The sequence below is a fragment of the Chelonia mydas genome, chromosome 18, assembly GCF_015237465.2.
Source record: "Chelonia mydas isolate rCheMyd1 chromosome 18, rCheMyd1.pri.v2, whole genome shotgun sequence".
NCBI lineage: Eukaryota > Metazoa > Chordata > Testudines > Cheloniidae > Chelonia > Chelonia mydas.
Genome location: NC_051258.2, coordinates 21,200,439 through 21,220,783, shown reverse-complemented (window position 1 = coordinate 21,220,783; position 20,345 = coordinate 21,200,439). Strand labels below are relative to the sequence as shown.

Sequence of the window (20,345 nt, the reverse complement as noted above, 5' to 3'; positions counted from 1 at the left end):
GAGCTCCCACAACAGCTCAAGTGCCCTGCGTATGGTACCAGTGCTGCATTGACTTTCCACCAGAAAATCTGTTTCCCCCCACCTCCCTCCTAAGCAAAATGGGAATCAAGTGAACTGTTTCTACAGGGTCCAAAAGCGTGTTACATGTTTCACAAGTGAGGGGTCCAGTTTGGGAGGGACTGAAGTCAGCCAAAGCTGGGAATTTCAAAATAGGCTATGAGAGTTAGTCACCCAGTTCTCATTGAAATATCTATGGGAATTGGGTGCCTCATTTCCTTTAGCCTTTTTGAAACTCGCAGCTAGAGAGTTTGTTCATTTCTGGTTATTATAAAGCTACACTGTAGCTTAATGAGAGGAAAATCCTCCTAACCTCATCTAAAGGCAAGCAGGCACGCATGCAAGCATACATGCCTCTTAGAAGTAAAGTGAAAACGGCATACGTGAGGGTCTTCATTTTATCAAAGATACTGTACGTGGGGGGGTTAGTCAGCCACTGGCACTGAACCACGAGAGCCCTGAGCCCTGGAAGCGTCGTGAGCAATGCACCAGTAGCTCTGTCTGCACCGTCACAGAGGAGAAGCTGGAAGGCCACACACAAGCAACCTACCTAGAGTTTTGATATTTAGATGATCCAGCCTCCCTAGACCACTGCCCTGCACTACACGGCGCTGGGACTGACGCTGCGCAGGCGGACATGGAGATGTGGCCCACCCGCACAGCTGGGTCAGTCCCATCAGTCCTGAGCAGTTTCACCTACTCTTTGATTAAAAAAAAAAAAAAAGCCAGTTACATACAGCAGCCTGCACCCTGCAGAAAGGCAACGGCAGTTTCCTTCTTCCGTTCCAAAGTGCATGATTTCACAACGGCAACCTCAAACATCCTTTGTGCTGCAGGCACAGCAACCAAACCAATTCCTCCTTCCTTCAGCGTTAACAGCGTAAGGTCCGTCACTATTCCTCTCTGTTGGCCACTCCAGAAGCCCCTTAATTTTATAGTCATAACATTTAAAAAGCCCATGTCCAAACCCATCAGCTGTTTCTGACCCAGTGGTGTGCTTGGTTCACTACACTGTAAGTGTCTGGTGTTCTGAGGGTGAAATGAACTTTCCAGATGAGCTGTTTCTCAGCGAGACCTGGGGGAGCCACAGCCTCCTAAAACAAGACACAGGAAGCTAACAAAAGAAAGCAGAAATGGAAGAACTGTGCTAAGTGGCAACCTGAGACACTCCCTGGCCATGCTGAGTGATCATGCCAAAAGAGAATTGATAACCTCAAGTTGACATCCATGCCGAGTGGCTCACACCTTTCATAACATTCACATTCTCCCAAACCCACAGAAACATGTTAGGGACTCAGGTTTTTCAGCTTAACAATCACAAACACAAAGCTAACAATTGACACAAGCTCTGGATGCTACAAGAGGGCCGGATGTTGCAGGAGTTTGGAGGAATAAATGACAAATGGAAAAGCTTCATGCACATTTTGTTTCCAGAGAGGAAGGCACCCTCCTACAACTTGGGAGACCTGGGTTCAAGTCCCTGCTCTGCCACAGACTTCCTGTGTGACCGTGGGCAAGTCACTTCATCTCTCTGTGCCTGAGTTCCTAACTGGTAGAGTGTGGATAATGGCATTGCCCTGCCTCCAGGGGATGTTGTGAAGATAAATGCATTGCAGACTGCAAGGTGTTCAAACACTGTGGTGATGGGAGCTGGATAGATACCTCAGACAGACAAAATCCCAGCACTGCCACTGGAGAGACACAGCAAAGAATGCTTAACTCAGGCTCTGCAGCAACCTCCAAGCCTGCCTGGAGGACCCAGTACCGGTACCAAGCCACATAAACCAAGCCATACAGTAACTGCGAGCATCAGAAAGTCACACACTTACCACCCACGACTGACCTCTCTGGGACGGTGAAATGGGTAGGGTGGACGCGGCTGAGTGCTCCTGACAGACATGCCAGGACTCTTCCCTAGGGATAAAAACCAAGACGTGCTGATGCAGGAGAGCAGAAATGCCTTTCAGTACACCACTGTGATTCCCTGCAGTCTCTGAAGAGGTCAGTAATCTGGTGCAGGCGGATGCGCAGAGGGCTGTGGGTCTCCCTGTGTCTTAATGCCAGGCACTGATGTGACTGTTCCTAGCGAGCTGGCACAGACTGCTGACTGCAGTGAGAGATGCAGGATGAGTTTAACTCTACAGGGAGCACGAGGTGCCACTGGACAATGCAGTGACAGAAGGGACCTATTTCACCAGAGAGCATCCTGAGGGGGATGCTGCTCATTGGTCCCTGACCCAAACAGCTGCCGTTCATCCCACTTTCCTGTTCCCAAAAGAGAAAGGCAGAGCTGTGCTGGCTCCAACCATTAAGGCAGCTCTGGGAGAAATACCAGATGGACCCAATGTAGAGAGGTTTCGACCCAGCAGGCCTTGGGTAGCGGGGGCAAGACTATTGATGGCCCCTTGGCTATGAAATTCTGGAGGAAGGTGAAATCCTGCCTGGAACTTCTGGGTTTAGAACTCTGCACTTCCATTTGAGGACAGCAGAACAACTGTTTTTGTCCACCACGCAAAAATCCCAGTTAACCTCCCCCATTCACAAGGGGTATAAACAACCCAGGACTAAGCTGCTGACTACTGAGACGGGGTGGTATCAGATTGGTGCAGACCCTTCTGCTGGATAACTTCGACAGACCAGGCATTCTTGGTCAAGGAGCCTCAGACAAACGCAGAAGTAGTAATCCAGCAAAGGACTGTGATGCTGGAATGAACGGCGAGGAACGTCTGGGGGTCGACCCTTTAGGAAGAGGTCTTCCATTTCTTTGATGTTTTAGTTGAGGCAGCAACGTTACTTTGATTTGCACGTCAGCAAACGAGAGGTTTACAATTATTATATAGTTTGTGGCTGGTTCTTTTCAGCTATGCTCTAGCTACTGTGTAATTTAACAGGTGATGCAGTCTTTGGTTTTCAATGTGATTTTAGTTTCTTTGGGATTACCTTTGTTTTTGTGACAACTCATTCCCAAACTACTAGTAAATTAAAATTCTTCAATTAGGCTGGCCAAGAGAGCTCGACTGAACTATCCAGCTGCCATAACCAAGACAGAAAGCTAGCAAAACCACAGGATGCACCGTTACTTTTAAAATTTTCTATGAACACCAGCCTTAATATTAAAAAAGGAACTAGCAAATTCACTGAAATATCTCTTTGGTTTGACATAGTAGGACTATAAGTCGGGAAATGCACCATCATGTCATATTACCAAGCAGCCCACAGCCAAGTAACACTGCACAGAAATGCCTCCAATTTTCAACACAGCACTTCAAAAGAAGCTGCCTAGCTGCTATTTTGTTGTGATGCCGGGGGTAGGAATAGGTAGGAGGGAATGATTCTGCTTTTCCCATTTAATAGAAACCACTTGGGTTTAAAAGCTTGCCTGACATTACACAAGCCAATGCAATTTGTTTCTATCCCAACCAGATCAAACAAAGTTATTTGCTGCACAAAAAGATTAACAAAGGCTCAGCCAAGGTGCAATTTCAAGGAGATTTCTGGGGAGAGCGACAGCGATGTAAAACGTAAAGCAAAACCATTGGCCGTGTCTCAGCAAGAGACACTGCTTATAATTAAAAGATGAGAGAGATGGACGGCCTACTTCCGGTTCCAATTTTTAGCACAAAACCTTGATAACACTCTCTCAATGTCACTTAGAGAGGGACTTTCAGGCTGGGGAGGAGGGAAACCTCCAGTTTATCAGGCCTCAACATAATCCTGATTATCCTTGGACTTCTCTTGTTCCCCACTGCTTTTATCCCACACAGATTCAAATCTCCTGATATTTTAAATGAGGTCTCCCACAGACCACTGACCAGGATGGCAGAAAGCGCATTAGAGCATTGTCACCAGAGGAGAACACAGACTTTGTCATAGAGTGATGGCTCAGACCAGCCACCTGAACCAGCGGTGGGAATGGCGGGTGGGGGAGAAACACTTGCTGCAGAAACAGTATAGTTTGCTCCAGTGCAACACTCCCTCCAATCAGACACTGTTGTGAGTGCAACTGAACACACCAGTTTTCCTCGATCTCCGATAGTTACATAAGTGATTAAAATTCAGGGCGATTTTTGTTATTTTCACAAGGAATGCAGCGTGCAACAAGGGGTCTGTAAAGTGCCTTGCGGAGATCAGGTTGGCAAATGAAAAAGGAGCACTGTCAACTTGAAACCAAGTCAGCTGAGTTCAAAGTCATTTCAGATACCGCCCAGGTCTTTTAGCGCCCTGCCAAGGGTTGTGGTTTTATGGCGTATTCCTATCTTTAAATGTTTTCTTCTCCCCTGTTTTGTTGAGTGAAAGACCCACATAATGGGCCCAATTCTCTCAGAAACACTTGTGTAAATCCAGAGCCATCCCGATGAAGCCAGTAAAGTAATAGGAGACGCACACTTGTATAAACGAGAGAAGAATTTGGCCCACATGACAGGAAATACTACATGATACAGGGGAAATGGGGAAATTGACTCTACAAAGTGCTGTCGAATGCACAAAGGAAGCAGACCGAAGAAATAAAGAATTTTTCTTTGCTCTCTTTCAGTTACTGGAATCTTAGTGTTCACGAGAACAACTGGAATAGAATGTGAACTACTGGTCACACCATCTCGAAATGGCCCCGGGGAGGGGGGTTCAGAGAAGGGCAAATGATCATAGAATCATAGATTTTAAGGTCAGAAGGGACCATTATGATCGTGTAGTCTGCCCTCCTGCACAACGCAGGCCACAGAATCTCACCCACCCACTCCTGTAACAAACCCCTAACCTATGTCTGAGCTACTGAAGTCCTCAAATCACGGTTTAAAGACTTTGAGGTACAGAGAATCCTCCAGCAAGTGACCCGTGCCCCACGCTGCAGGGGAAGGTGAAAAAACCCCAGGGCCTCTTCCAATCTGCCCTGGAGGAAAATTCCTTCCCGACCCCAAATATGGCGATCAGCTGAACCCTGAGCAGGTGGGCAAGACTCACCAGCCAGACACCCAGGAAAGAATTCTCTGTAGTAATTCAGATCCCACCCCATCTAACATCTCATCACAGGCCATTGGGCATACCTACTGCAAATAGCTGAAGATCAATTAATTGCCAAAATTGGGCTATTACATCATATCATCCCTTCCATAAACTTATCAAGCTTAGACTTGAAGCCAGATAGGTCTTTTGCCCCCACTGCTTCCCTTGGAAGGCTGTTCCAGAACTTCACTCCTCTGATGGTTAGAAACCTTCATCTAATTTAAAGTCTAAACTTCCTGATGGCCAGTTTATATCCATTTGTTCTTGTGTCCACATTGGTACTGAGCTTAAATAATTCCTCTCCCTCTCCGGTATTTATCCCTCTAATATATTTACAGCGAGCAATCGTAACTCCCCTTAGCCTTCTTTTGGTTAGGCAAAACAAGCCAAGCTCTTTGAGTCTCCTCTCATAAGACAGGTTTTCCATTTCTCGGATCATCCTAGTAGCCCTTCTCTGTACCTGTTCCAGTTTGAATTCATCTTTCTTAAACATGGGAGACCAGAACTGCACACAGTATTCCAGATGAGGTCTCACCAGTGCCTTGTATAACGGTACTAACACCTCCTTACCTCTACTGGAAATAGCTCACCTAATGCATCCCAAGACCGCATTAGCTTTTTTCACGGCAAAATCACATTGGTGGCTCATAGTCATCCTGTGATCAACCAACACTCCGAGGTCCTTCTCCTCCTCTGTTACTTCCAAGTGATGTGTCCCCGGCTTATAACTAAAATTCTTGTTATTAATCCCTAAATGCATGACCTTGCACTTTTCACTATTAAATTTCATCCTATTTTGGCAATGATAATGATGAGGACCATGAAAAAAAACTTACATAATGAAGATAAATTGAAAAGACTGGGATTGTTTACCTTGGAAAGGAAATGAATAAGAAGGGCTATTATAAAAATATACAAATAATGAAAGTTATAGAGAAAGTAGATCAGGAGCTTCGGTTCTCCCTGTCTCATAGCACAGAAACATGGGGATACTCCAGGAAATTAAAACATGGCAAATTTGAAACTAATAAAAGGAAACAGTTTTTCACACAATGCAAAATTAGCCCGTGGAACTCACCAACACAGGATGTCACTGAAGCCAAAAACTTCAGAAGATTCAAGAAGGGGCTCTTATAGGATAACAAGAATACTCAGAGTTCTAACAAAAATTTTAAACCTCATGCTTCAGGGATATTTTTAACTATCAGAAACCTGAGTGAGACAACATGGGGGGCACAGATTATCCCATATATGCCAGGTGGGGGGGGCTCTTATACCTTCCTCTGGAACATCTGGCACTGGTCTCTGTCAGAGACAGGATACTGAGCTAGATGGACCATGCGTCCGATCTCATCCAGCAGTTCCTAACAGAAACCTGGGAAAGCGTTTACCAGCAGAAGTGCAGTTTGTAAGCGGATGGTGTTCTTTTATGCATGCAAGAGTCAACATGGTTGGCTACCTCGCAATCTCAGTTTGCTGCCTGCTGCTTTAAAGGAGATAAGAGTCAATAGGTCTACTATGCACCTATTTTCTATTCCTTTTAAACTCTACATTTACTTACAGTGGGGGCCGATTCGTTTCCATTGCTTAACTGTAATTATTTCCACTTCTTTGATATAGGAACTGCAGCACTATGATAAACAGACTGTACAGCTGACTAGCTTCATAGTAACTAACTTCTAACTACCCTGCTCCTCAATGAATCTCCAGACAGGTCCCCCCCTATCTATTCCTCATACAGCAGGCACATTATGGGCAATTTCCCTCCCTCTGCTCCTCCACCCCCAATCCACCAGTAGTGGAAGGAAAACCCCATCTTCCATAAAATCTTTTTAAAATTGTAGCCCTTTGTCCTTGGTCTTGAACTTGGGGCCTGATGCAAAGCCCAATGGAGTCAATGAAAAGACTCCCCTGACATCAGAGGATGAGCAGACACAAAATGTCACCTTTTTGGCTCCAGAAAACTCATTTTCTAGCAAGGGTTCAGAGCGGTGCTCTTGTCCCTTGCCCTTCAGACACCTCCATCCACCCGTCAGTCTTGAAAACCTCAAGGGAGCGTTAGCCGCAATTTAAATCACCACCGCTGCACATGCGCAGCAGCAGCTGGTGTATTTGTTTAGTCCCATGTTCTTTCACACGCTCCCCCCCTTCCATCCAAAAATAATAATATGTGTTATTTCAATTATTTTCCCTAAAAGGTATTTTCTGTGAATAATGCCCCCAATTGCTCCCATCAGTCTGGCATGCTGGGGTCTCTGCTCTCTTAAAGACAAATTGTATTCTTCCTTTATTTTTATGTGACTCAGGGTTCTCTGTAGATCAAAATGACTGCCAAAAATCACTTGCCTCTTCTGACCCAGTCATTTTATATTTCTCTTCAGCCGGCTTAAAACCATTATAACCAGTTTCAGTTTCATCAGTCTGAAAGGCTTAGCTGAAAATCCGTTCGAGTTAGAGTTATTGTATTAATTTCCCTGGGCTAATGCATGGAAATACTGGGAAAGCTGTTCTTATGCAGAGCGATGCATCTAAAAGCCTTCGCGGAAAGGAGGCGAAGGACTCTTTCACACACCTTTGCTTTTCAAAAAGCTTACACAGGTCTGTCACACTTTTCTGGAGACAAAAATACAGAGGAACCTCAGAGTTACAAACACCAGAGTTACGAGCAGCAGAGACCAAAAAAAGAAAGGGAAATACAATACAGTGCGGTGTTAAACATAAACTACTAAAAATAAATGGAAAGCAGCATTTTTCTTCTGCACAGGAAGTTTCAGAGCTGTATTAAGTCACTGTGCAGTTGTGAACTTGTGAAAGAACCACCCTAACGTTTTGTTGCGAGTTACGAACAACTTCCATTCCCGAGGTGTTCGTAACTCTGAGGTTCTACTGTACTGGGACAGGTGGACCCTTTCCCATCCCAAGACAAGGCACATTTTGGCCTCTAGCCTAAAAAGAAGTACTGAAATTCCAAGGAAGCGGGGACAGGATTCCACTGAGAAAAAAGGATGGCCTTGTGGGTAAGGTGCTGGACTGGGACTTGGGAGATCCCAATTTCTGGTTCTTTAATAGACCCCCTTGTGAGTCCTTGGAAAAGTTAATTCTGTTCAGATTTTCAAGCGACCTCAGCTCCTATTTCAGCCTTGTTTCGACTAGGACAAAGGCGTAACAGAATGCGGAAGTGAAGATGTGTGAAAAGTCGATTTTAGACAAGGCGCTGGGGAGCCAAAACTCGAACAGGAGCAGCTTAGCAGGAGTTCCAGTACACACGGCCTTGTCTAGAGTAGGCTTTTCAAATGCATTAGTTTGAGAACACGTTAGCGAACACCACATCTGTTATCCCAGTCTAGGACGAGGCATTAATGTGAGCTACCGGGCACTAAGCCTTTTTGAAAATCTCTCCCTGCCTGAACTGCAGAGTCCGCTCTAGCTATAGACTAACTAGGCAGCTGCCTAGAAAGGCAGTTTTCTGGGAGCAGCCAGGCCAAATTCGAGTGGGTGGCATTACGATCTGGCGCACCCAAGGGAGGGGTGGTTTCAGGAGTGGGGTAGGAGAGCGGTGGCACACAGAAGTTTTGCATAGGATGCCAGACTGCCTTGAGCAGCCTCTGCTGAATTAGCTTCTCCCTCTGTGGTGGTGAATTCATTAATGACGCACTCGGCTGCAGCGGCAGAGAGGGTCACAGGGAAGCCTTTTCATTAAAATTCAGCCCCCCCGGACATGGTTTGATGTTATAGTATCAAACCAGGAGTCTATCATTCTTTAAATGGTGTTTCAGAAATCAACCCTTTTTAGTTAGAGAAACTACGTTATTCGTAGTGGTTTATGTCAATTAAAAGAATCTGAACATGGGGGCAGAGGGGAGTGGTGCAGTTTGAACAGCGATTTAAATAACCGACACAGGGAAGATCTGCAGTAATAGGTGTGCTCTCTCTATTGGAGGCTTTACGTCTAATCCTTTCATACCACCTTCTCACAAACAGACACCACAAAATAGCGTGGTAGTTTCCTGGTAACCGAGATTTATAGCCAGGCCTCGCGGTAAGCCTAGCAGCATCAGCACGTGACTTAGTGACAAATCCATAATCCCTCTCTTTCCCCCATGTTTAACTCCACATTATTTAAAACGATATTAAAAATATATGATGCTTCCTGGGTATTTCGTGTTTTGCTTTTATTTTTTATACTTGACAATTTTTGCATTTGTAAATGAGGAGACCACTGCTATTTATGCATTGCTAGCGAACAAACACTTTTCTATATCTCTGGTTAACCATATAATCTAAGTGTCACTAACCAGAAATAAAAGAGAACTCTCCCTGGGGCTCCCGCCGGCTTCCCCGGGATCATGTCTGAAATGTGTCCGAGTTCACAGATCTTTGTGGTTACGCAATTTATGCAGACTGACAAATGATGGGATGTCAAGAAATCCAAAAAAATTTTGCAGTGTCTGGGTGGGATTTGCAGAAGAATGACTTACCAGGCGGGAAGAAACCTGCCCTGCCTCTCTTTTTGAGCAGCTCAGGGAACCACCCCAGCCCTAAAGGGCCTTTACACTTGGTGCACGGACAGCAGGGGCCGCGCGTGAGGGTTAAAAAAAACTTAAGAGAATAGTAACAGGACAGTTTCACAGCACAGCAGGGCAGAGCTGCTTTGTTCATGTACTCTACCGTGCAGATCTCTGAGCATCTCTAGGTAACTGAGGAAAAGAGACAGGCACATCCTAGATCTTCACACAAAACGTAGTTCAACGCCCCAAAGATGGAACTCAAGACGCGGAGGCAGCTACACAGGAGAAGTGAGGAAACCGGTTGGCTGAGGTCGGCAAGTGTCTCTGGGTCCCCTGATAGGTGGAATGTCTCCAGCTCAGTTCCCCCTGCTTCTGCATGTCCCATCAGAACCGCATGAAAAGGCAGAAAGAATACTAAGGAGGGAAAAGCCAAAACACCTGACATTTAAAAGAATTTGATCTTTTTACCCCATGTGGTCAAAAACTGAGACATCAGGAACCTCACAGCTGTGAAGCCTGCAGCTGACCTCTGTATGGCAGTAGCTCTGCCCGTGACAGCAGCATGCACTGAAAGTGATGCTACAGCTCTGGGGCTTCAGAAAGGACTGAGGGGGAGAGGGAAGCTAGGGGAGAGCAGAGAACGCTGCTCTCATATAAAAAACCAACTTTAGAGAAGTTTTAAAACTCAGTTCCAGTGTGAAAACTTGACAAAACAGGGTCCTACAGCAGACACTTACAAACACAAGAATTTGGGGAAATAAAGAGAAAAAGGAAGCTCTATCAGCTATTCCGGGCAGGACAGTGCCTCCTCAAGCGGTCCTGAGCTTCACTGCCACTCCCACCCCTCCAGCCTTTGCCAACTGGGTTATTATCGAAATGGAGAGAGAGTCAATAATACATATCAGGGGAGAAACATCACAGGTTTAAGCATCTTGCCTTGATAGCTTTTCTGAAGTATAACAGGGTTCACTGGCGAAGTTTGAAAGCCGGGAACACCTGGCAGCTCAACTTGGAGAGCTGCTGCCCTGATGCCCTCTGATGTCCCCTCTGCCCTCCTGCCCCGGTGTTCGCTCTGTTCTTTGAGCCTCTGGATTCTAAAAGCAGAATTTGGGGGGCTGCAGATGTGCTGTCAGGATGCATCTCCCACTCCAAGAAAAGCAGAAGCAGAGAGAAAAATTGTCAGTCACCTTTAATGGTGCTCCTCAGCAACAGGTGGTAACAAACCAAAGGACACTTACACGGCCCCTTACAGCCACAGGCCTCCAAGGATCTAACTAGGACAGGTTGCAGTATTACACCAATATCCCTTATTTACGGGGGAGGGAGGGGACTGAGGCATTGGGGGGAAGGTACTTTCGCATGAAATACATGCGAACCCTGCTCGAAGGGAAGGGCAAGACTTTGCACAGCACCTGGGTGATTGGATTAACCTGTGCAAACACCTCTGCCCACATACATGCCATGTACAGATTAACATGCAGAAATGACTGGCCGAGAAAATGTAAAATATTTTGTTTGTGAACTGGCATATTTTTGTGAGTAGGTTCCCTCCCTTGCTGTATCCTCCTCTCCTCGTATAATCGGCACATTCGCAGCGCTTGAAATCAGTCAGCACCAGGACAAGAGCACTGGCTGCTGACGCTCCGTGTGAGGCAACAACATAAGCTGCAACAGCGCAAAGATAACACACACACAAAACCCACTGCAGTGTCAAAAACAGTACCATTTAATTGTAAATTGAGACCCCAAAATCTGGCAGTCTGGGAAATCCTTGCACTAAAGCCTTCTTGTTCTTGTCCACAATTTAGGATTTTTCTAATTTAAAAACAGCTCTGCCACAATTCAAGTCCTAAGTATTTCAGGAGTCAATGGGTCAACATTAGCTCTTGGTTCATAAAGACTGTTCCAAAAACGGTAAATCTGAAACGTACCCCAGAAGATGGGTGGACACTGCAACATATCAGACATAAATTAAACTAAGTTAAGAGCTTCTGCCACAGTGCTCTGCAGCTAGGCATCCTTCCAGATCACCCAAAACAGACCCTCTGGGTGACGTCTGCTGGTCCAGCATCAGCAGCTGTTTTGAAAGACTTTGAGCCTCAATATCCACCTAGGACCTCAGACCCGATCGAGCTGTGCATGGGGTTCGAGATTCGACATGTTCTTGATCGTGCACCTATTTGGCTGCAGTGATCTACGTTACCCATACCTGCATCACACACCTCACGACTGCACCACATTCTACGTGGAGTGCCACCTGAAATCTATTCTGAAACTGAAACGCGTGCAGAGCCCGGTGCCCTGCTTGTTACACAGGGACTCTCTGGGTGAGCGTGTGACACCAGTGCTCTGGGCAAGCTTAAAAGGCCGATCTATGAAACTCTCAATGGCCTGGGAGCTGGATCATCTCACTCCTAGACCCATCATGAGAGGCACTCACACCACAGTCAGAGGGAGCTGCCAACCGGGTGTCTCCCATCAAGACCCCCTGCCTTTGGAATTCGCTCAGACTTGGGCTTGCTCCAAATGCCGGCATTGCAGTGCAGTTCCAGGAGGCGCTGCGCTCAGCAGGCCCGTCTCTTGAGCCTGCCTCACTTCAGGTGGAATTAGTGGCCTCGCCGCACTTTCCAGGAGCGCCGGGTAACCTCAGTATCCCAGCCAACACGCCTCCTACTGACAGGAGCCATTCAACCGCCCAGGGCTGCAGGTGACCTATTGCCAAAGGCATTACTTCTGCAAGTCACCGTTCTCCCATTCTGTAAAACCCTGAGAGGCTGCCAATATGCCCCGATGCCAAAAACAAATGCAGTGTGCCTAGAGCCCCCAAATCTCTCCTCCCCCTTCTAGGGGAAGCAGGGTGGGCAGGGAAAGGCTCAGCACTGGGGGCAGATCTTCTGCTCTTTGGCAGCGCAGACACACACGGGAAATTTGTCCTAAAGTTCTAACTACTAAATTTGGTAGCTGGAGCCAGAACGGGAACATGGGGAACACCTTGCAGTGACACCCCTTCTGTAGGATCACTTTGTCCTTTGGTCTGCTGTCCTTTTGGGGGCAGCCAGCTCATTACATTTCTACACTTGGATAGATATCAAAGACGACACACATCTGGGGGAGGTGGAGGAAAGACAGCGCAAGCGGGCTCCTGCATTCATGGGATTTGGCCTCTGAAAAAGCCACACGTGCACACTACATTACACAACACCAAAAGAGCAGGACAGCAGGCCCCTGCTCCGAAAGACAGAATTCACAAGCAGTCAGGGTAAAGTGGTTGCACCAGGGAGAAAAGCTGAAGCTGCTATAGTGGGCTTCGATATTGAGGAGGTCTCAGGTTCTTGCTTCTGGAATCCCACAACACACAAGTCACTTATCCGACAGCTACATACAACTTCATATGGATAAGGAGTGAGAACCAGGCCACAGAACCCCTTTTAAAAGCTCCCTGTTGGGGGTGGGCCGCACAGGAGCCAGGGATGTAGTATGTGGGGAGACGTGGTGGGAAATAAACCTATCCACTCCCTGTCGAAGGCAAGCAATCCCAGTGCTGCATGGCGCAATGCCCTGCCAGCTTCTACCACTAGGATCTGGAGTTAGGAGGCTGCCACCATGAGCAAGGTGCAGCAGTCAAGCTGATGCCTCCATAAACACAGTCCCTGCTGCTTGCTAGCCACAAACATGGAGAGAATGAACCAAGCAGCCAACCCACGCTGGCTTAGCAGTGAACAAACACCCCAGACCAAGCACTCACGACACAAGTATGGGCCCCCACAGCCGTACCGTGGGCTGGCAGGAGATGCCCTGGTCCAAGAATGGCAGGATCTCCTTTTTCCTGATGAGGTACCACTGATGCTGCAGTTGTGACCACCAGAGAAAGAAGAGAGATTTGGGGAAAGAAGAGTTAGGAAGATAAACCAAGAGCAAAGCACGGAGGCTCCACCGCAGCAAGAGAAGAGCCTGTACACAGGTGTGCAACGAGGAGGACCCCTTCACACACAGGACACGAATGATTACAGACCATGAACAGCCCATGGTAGGGGGATGAGAGGACAAGGCAAAGCTCCCCCTTGCCTGGGAAGCTCCCTCCCCACCCACAACCCATGCTGTGCATCAGTACATCCAGGAGCAGATTTTCATCAGCTTGCCTGCGAATGCAGCGCGTAAAGCCCAGTTGGAGCGTGACACTTCCTTGCTCCAAGTTTCAGCACGGAACTTAGGTTCTTTTTAATAAACCCTCTTTAAAAGCCAGCAGCCATAAATGAGGCATGCCCCTGAAGTACAAAGCCCTCCGTGGCAGAGCAGTGCTGCGCCGTGTGGGGTTAATTCCCAGACGTGGGCTCCAGGAGTCCTACTGTGGAAACACTGCAACTCCTCTTTGAACCCCGCCATGCCCTTGCCTAGCCACGTTATCCCCCAGGCCCCATAGTACATTGCACTGTGCCAAGAGCCAACACCATTTGCAATGGTGCTTCTCAAGGCATTCAACAATACAGCTCCCATATTCAATACAATACAGCCCGTGTTCACATGCTCTACAGGATCTAACAACAAACAGCTCTAGTTATAGCCCAAATGAAGAGGAACATCACCACAAATGCGACTTAAGACAATTAAAGATACTGTTCAATACTTGCATCTGATATGGCGATGCTAGACATAACAGCCAGTGTTACTATACCTTCCCTCCTCATGCAATGCAGGTTAGCTACACGGAGCTTCATTCCACACACTCCTCCACCCGAGCAACCTCCCAAGCTCAGCCGTTCCAAGTTCTCTCACCCTCTATCAGACCCCTCACACCCAGGTAGTCATTTGTTTACCATTCTCTCCCTCTATCCAGAGCACTGCTACAGGACTAGGTAAAATTTCTTGCCATGCATTAGCCAGCTTAAAATCTTTATTACACTGGACTCTTGGTTTCTGTGAATTCATGAGCTGCTGTGGAACCGTCTACGCTCATGATCCAGTCCAAAAAATAAACTAGTGCAGAGCTGCACCTCCTCTATTTCGGTATTTCATTTACAACACAACTGTGGCAACTTGCCGCTTTATTTCTGTGTGTGCTCTAAAGCTTAGGCAACCTTCATTGCTAACCTCCACGAATCGTTACCAAATCCCACGATGGGATATGACATTTCAAAGAAGGGCTTTTTATAGTAACATTTAGAAGTGACAGGTATCTGAGCACAGAAGCAACACTGCTCATTATGCAACAGAGCACAGGCAATTCCTTGATGTGCAGCTGTGGAAATACATGTCACTTTTTTTATTTTTTAATCTCTCAGTTAGGCTCCCTGCTGGAATGCATCTGCAAGAGAAGTACAAATGAAAATGCACAATGATGTTGTACACAAAAGCCTTTTAGACCTTTCAAAGCGTGGATCACCTCAAAGCAATGCACTTACCTTGCCTTATGATCAGAGGACACAAAAATCCAACTCAAATTTTGAATGGATTTTCTCCAGGAATGAAGATGTGCAACTGAAAAAAAAAATCAACTAAAAAACAAACTGATGGAGAAGGAGGTTCTAAAGAACCGAGGAGACAGACAGTGTAAAGTACCAATCCACTGGGACCACGAGCAACCAAGACAGCTGGATACAAATACAGGAGGTATTTTATTTTGTTATTTTTACCCCATTCCCTTTCACTCTCTGGGAAAAAAACAAAACAAAACACCAATTAGTCTAGTCTCATGGCCAGGCTGAAATCCATTCAACAGAGCGCAGGCAGAAGTAAATAAAACCCCTTGCTATTACTGCAGCAAAAATATCTTATGCTGGTCTCAAATCCTGACTCGGCAAGTTGCACTCTGCCAGCCAATATACACGAACCGTGCTGACAAGCGCTTCAGCCTATGGATCAGAACACAACACGGCTTCATTTGTCCAATGTTACTGCACCCAGGCTGGGCTGTTTGGCCTGAGAAGGAACTGGTTTTACCTGTGTAAGTGCTGCAGCAGTGCCTCACGAACGATTCATGCGAATATTGTTCCAGTTCTCGAGGTCACCCGGGCTGATTTTACATACTGTCTCCACTGCGTGGCCACTCACAGCGCCAAGCAGTTCTAACGCCGGGATCTGCAGAGCCGGCAAAGGGGCGATATGCACAGTACATTTGTGATTACCTAATTTAACGCTAAATCACACCAAGTCCAGCAGCCAGGCTAGGACGGTGCCTTGAGAAGGTTTCTTAGCAAACTGGACCTATAGACAAGTGCACAGCACCAGAGGAAGAGAAAGAAAAACACAGACAATTTACTCCCCAATTCAAAGGCAATTTAGGAGTTTCAGTGCTACACTCCAGGGGTGAAATGTTAATAAAGGATAGAACAATTACAGATGCTGCACTTCTGCAGAGCCTTTTAGCCTAGCATCTCAAAGCCATTCACAACCACTAGTTAAACCTCTCATCCCGCACTGGGAGGTTCTAACCCCAATTTTCAGGTGGAGACACAGAGAAGACACACAACTTGCCCAAGGTAAATCCATACGCTAGCAGGGTTGGGAATAACCCAGGAGTCCCAGCTCTCTGTCTCTTGCTTTACCCACTAGACCACACTGCATGAATTACAAGGTTCATCCTGAGGCTATCCCAAACAAACAAGAACTTTTGTCAAGATCACATACCGTTCGTATGCCTACTAGAGGAAATGAAACCAGAACACCTGGGTCACCAGGGTTAATAGAAGCGGAGTACAGGAACGATCAGATAAGGTCACGTGGATAAAGAATCTAATACTACTGTTGAATAGTGCAAGAACCAAAAGGTATCTGCATGGAAATATCTGCAGTGATCCCTCTGGCCAGTTCAGCAAGGAGAGCGACAAGAGTCCCAGGCAACCTCAGCTGAAAAGGAAGGTCATGAGCCAGAGTCTGCAGGCTGACAAGTGGGGAGGAAATCCTCCTGTTAAGACTCTCCCAGTCCCACCCAAAAAAACAAAAAAAAGTTTCCATCCTGTGGAATTGCTCCTGACTTACCTCGTGTAAGTAAGAAAAATACCAGGCTCAAAGGTAGAGAGATTACACCATGGGCCCCAAACCTACTTAAACCTTCCAAAGCACCGGATGAACTGATCATATTCCGCCAAAGGCTGAACTAACATGTAGGTGTGCATAACGAACGCATGACACAGCATGAGACTGCATTGTTCTTCATCACTGGACCTGGCTCACACTCAAGTGCCAAAATACAAGAAGCTTTAGGTTGTGTGGAGTTCAGTGCTATGGAACCAGGGGGGATTCTCCATCACTGGAAGTGTTTCTGAAAGATCTGTTCTAGTACAAAACAGAAGTTCTGGGATTGATGCAGGAGCTGCGGGGTGGAGCTCTCTGGCTTGTGTGATGCAGGAGGCCTGATTAGATGACCATAGCATGATGAATACCGTTGAAGAACGCTCTGCATAAGCCAGCAAGCAAAACTTGATCTGTATCAGAAATGTCCAGTTTGTTCTGGTCTGGGCTATCTTTTCAGACGTTAACAGAAGAACAACTCCCTCCCCCCCCAACAAAAATCTGTTCCTTGTGGTCTGAAGAAAAGTGAAAACAGGGCAATGTACACATTGGACCTACGCAACTCAGTCTCAGGACAATGAGAATAATGCTATGGCTGACATTCTGAAGCTACCCCCAGGTCTGTATTTTAGTGAGCAAACTTGTCCACTCAGTAAGTGCTAAGGGCCAGGCTTTTAGAAGTACCCTGCAGAGAAATCCCACTAGCACCTATCTACACCTTTAGGTGCCTACACACCAGTAAGAAACCGGCCCCAAAGTGCCCAATACTGCACAGTGAGGCTTGGGCAACTCTTGTTTTTGCCTTGGCCTCGTGCTTCCAAACTACACATTTGCTGATCCCTCCAGGAACTCCCCACTGCAGAAAACACCCCTCCAGCTGTGAAAGGCTGGATGGGGCAGGAGCATTTGGCTTGGGAGTGATTGCGTGTGCACCTTGCAGCACTCCCAGCACCACAGGGAGAACAAGGGAAAAGATGCCCTTGCCCCATGTTTTAAAGAACTGAGATCACCTCTATAATTAAAGGTGCAAACACAGCAAGTCCTTCTAATGGTGTATCTCTGGGGAGGTGGAGGGTCATTGGCTAACCCAGTAGGGTCGTTAGGGCACTGTACGGGAACTCAGGGCACCTGGATTCAATTTCTGACTCTGCCATCTGTAAAATGGGGATAATATTCCCTTCCTGCCCACGGTTTGTCTGTCTTGCCTATTTGGATTGCAGGCTCTTGACGGCAGAGTCAGTCTCTTGCTATGTGTACGTACAGCATCGAGAACAACGGGGCCCTGATCTCAGCTAGGGTTCTCCACACACTACTGTATTGCAGATAATAAATGGGTTAATTTCTCCATTTCATCAGAAGTCAGATTGTAGCATTGCATTGGGTAGGAACTGCCCTTTTCTTGTAAGAATAAATTCCCTTGGTGTTGTTCAGCTCTCCAAGTAGGTGACGAGATCGCCTTATGGGCATTTCTCTTTAGAGGGAGATATTTAATAAAGATCCTGGCTCAAGGCGCATGCTAACTGTTAATTGGCTTTTGCTTTCTTGCCATCTTGGAATGCTCTTCTCTGAGATATGTGGTTTGGAAGAGAATGGAAAGACATCCCTATAATTAAACTGCACTTGCCCTCAAACAGACAACTGTGCTCTATTATTGTAACAGTGCAGCGATAATAAAACTGATACAGCTGGAAATCTGATTCAACATTAAAACCAGTGGCCAACACGAACACAAAAGGCCAGAATGTCTGAAGCACTCAAAGCCATCAGCTCCTGCCCTTCGCAAGGCAGTTCTGGGCACTTCTCAAAATCTGGCTGCAGGGGCTGAATAAAACTTCTTAACATATGCAGTACTGCAAGGATGCCATCAGCTGCAGAGAGGTGGTGGGATCTGGCAGACGGGACAGTCAGGAGATAAGGTTCTGTTCTCAGCCCTGCCACAGACCTACTTGGTGACCTTGGGCAAGTCACTTCCCGTCTGTGTGCCTTTGTTTCCCCTCCCATCTGTTGTCTTGTTTGTGTCAATCTCTGGGGAAGGGACTCTCTCTCATTACGTGTTTGTACTGTGCCCAGCACAGTAAGGTCTGCGGGCACCACAGAAATACATAAAACAACTTGTCAAGCACTCTCTTTTCCGAACGTACTTTGCCTCCTAGTGTTAAATCACCACCGAGAGGTGACGCATAACTGTTGATAGTGGGGTGGGGGATGTATTTTGAACCCACTCGTGCAAAAAAAAGAAATAAAAATAAAAATATAAACCCTGGCAGAAATCTGGGGGGCAGGACACATGACCCCGCATCACCTCTGCCACACCTGTACAAGACCTGCTAGGGAGATTGTGTTTCTCTCTGCTTTTCAGTCTCTTTCCTTTGAGCATCTGACGGCACTTGGTGTGCACAGAGTTTCACTGATGCCCTCGGAATCAGTTCCTCCAATTTGTGTGGTATTTCATCGGGCAACAACAGAAAGAAATCCATATGGGGGAGAGGGAAATGCGTAAAGCCACAAAAAGCTGCAAAGGACTGATTCACAGATAAGTGCGGTACTCCAAACTACCGAACTCTTTTTTTAAAAATTAATTATGTTTCAAGGAGATACGGTGAGTGAAGAGCTTGCAGCCCTATATTCCTGGGTCTGGTAGCCACACAGTTCTGCCCATCCTCAGCACCGCATAGCTAACTGCCTCTGGAACACAGCCAGCTAAAATACACTGTGGACCTCCTTGCGGTTCTCGGTGGGCACCTGTTGCTCAGCAACATGGTTAGAATCCCCTGGGGGAATCCTAGGGACGGACGCACGGACACGGACACAAAGAACGTCTGGCAGCTGCTCAACTGCAACTGCACTGCCAGGTGCTGCTATGATAAATACACAATTTAATTCCAATTGGGCTGAAACCCTGTATTAAAAATGAGCTTGGTTGTTTTCAGTTAGAAAAAGCCCAAGTCCTCTCTGTTCCTGGCTTCAGGGGTGGTTGAATTCAGATGATTTTTGTACAACAGCTGATATACACGAATGGAGAATCTCCCTATCAGGTCTGAGCAACGGCCCATCTGGTTTCGCCAACAGTGGTAAATCCTAAGTACATTGGAGGAAAACGTAAGAAACTCCAGGACAGATGCCTGAGGAACAACCTGCCTCTGGGAAGTTTCCTCCTAACCACAGGTAGCTAGTGGCTGTCTTATGCCTTGAAGCATGAGGGTTTAGATCAATCATTTTGTTTTATCCCATCTAGTGTTACTGTAATTATTATCCATGTAACTGTCCAAGGCCTTGTCTACTCCAGAAAGGATTTGCGAGTACAGCTCTACCGGAAAACCCTCCTAGTGGGGATGCAGCGTGTGCTGGCACGTTTTGCCAGTATGGCTTATGACACCAGTTCCATGAACAAAGTAAGCTATACTGGCCTGAACACTTTTTTGCTGGTATAACTGCATCTAGATTAAGGCTTTTGCCAGCATACCTATGTTAGGTAGGGGTGTAATTTTTTCCCCACACAGGTTAATTATATACGTAAAAACCCTTTAAATTAAAGGGCAACACTTATAAACCTGATATTTTGTTGGGTATCTCCTTGTTCCATCAGTATAAAAAAGGATAAATAGAAATCCTGATTCACCTCTCTACTCATTTATCTTTAAATACGCAGACCCACCTCTGCCACGCCCCCTCTTATCTGCCTCCTCTTTAATCTTTGTGGCCCTAATTTTTTTAAAAAAAGGTTCAGCGAAGGACAGTGAAAATAATTAAGAGGCATGTGCAGACTTCCTT

General features: G+C 46.6%; 1 protein-coding gene across 16 annotated transcripts in view; it reads right to left on the bottom strand.

Moving 5' to 3' along the window:
- The window catches only part of KCNAB2 (potassium voltage-gated channel subfamily A regulatory beta subunit 2), a 108,186-nt gene that overhangs the window by 71,783 nt on the left and 16,058 nt on the right, over positions 1-20,345 (bottom strand). For 2 of the 16 annotated variants that reach the window (XM_043531823.1, XM_007070152.4), the window contains exon 2: positions 1,887-1,971. The exons of 7 other annotated variants lie outside the window; for them this stretch is intronic. The gene's annotated coding sequence lies outside the window, so the exon portion shown is untranslated. Of the gene's footprint in view, positions 1-1,886; positions 1,972-7,004; positions 7,105-13,340; positions 13,459-14,965; positions 15,333-15,503; positions 15,771-20,345 lie in introns of those variants that run through there. 7 more of the 16 variants (XM_043531815.1, XM_043531822.1, XM_043531817.1 and 4 more) reach the window with 7 other exon arrangements.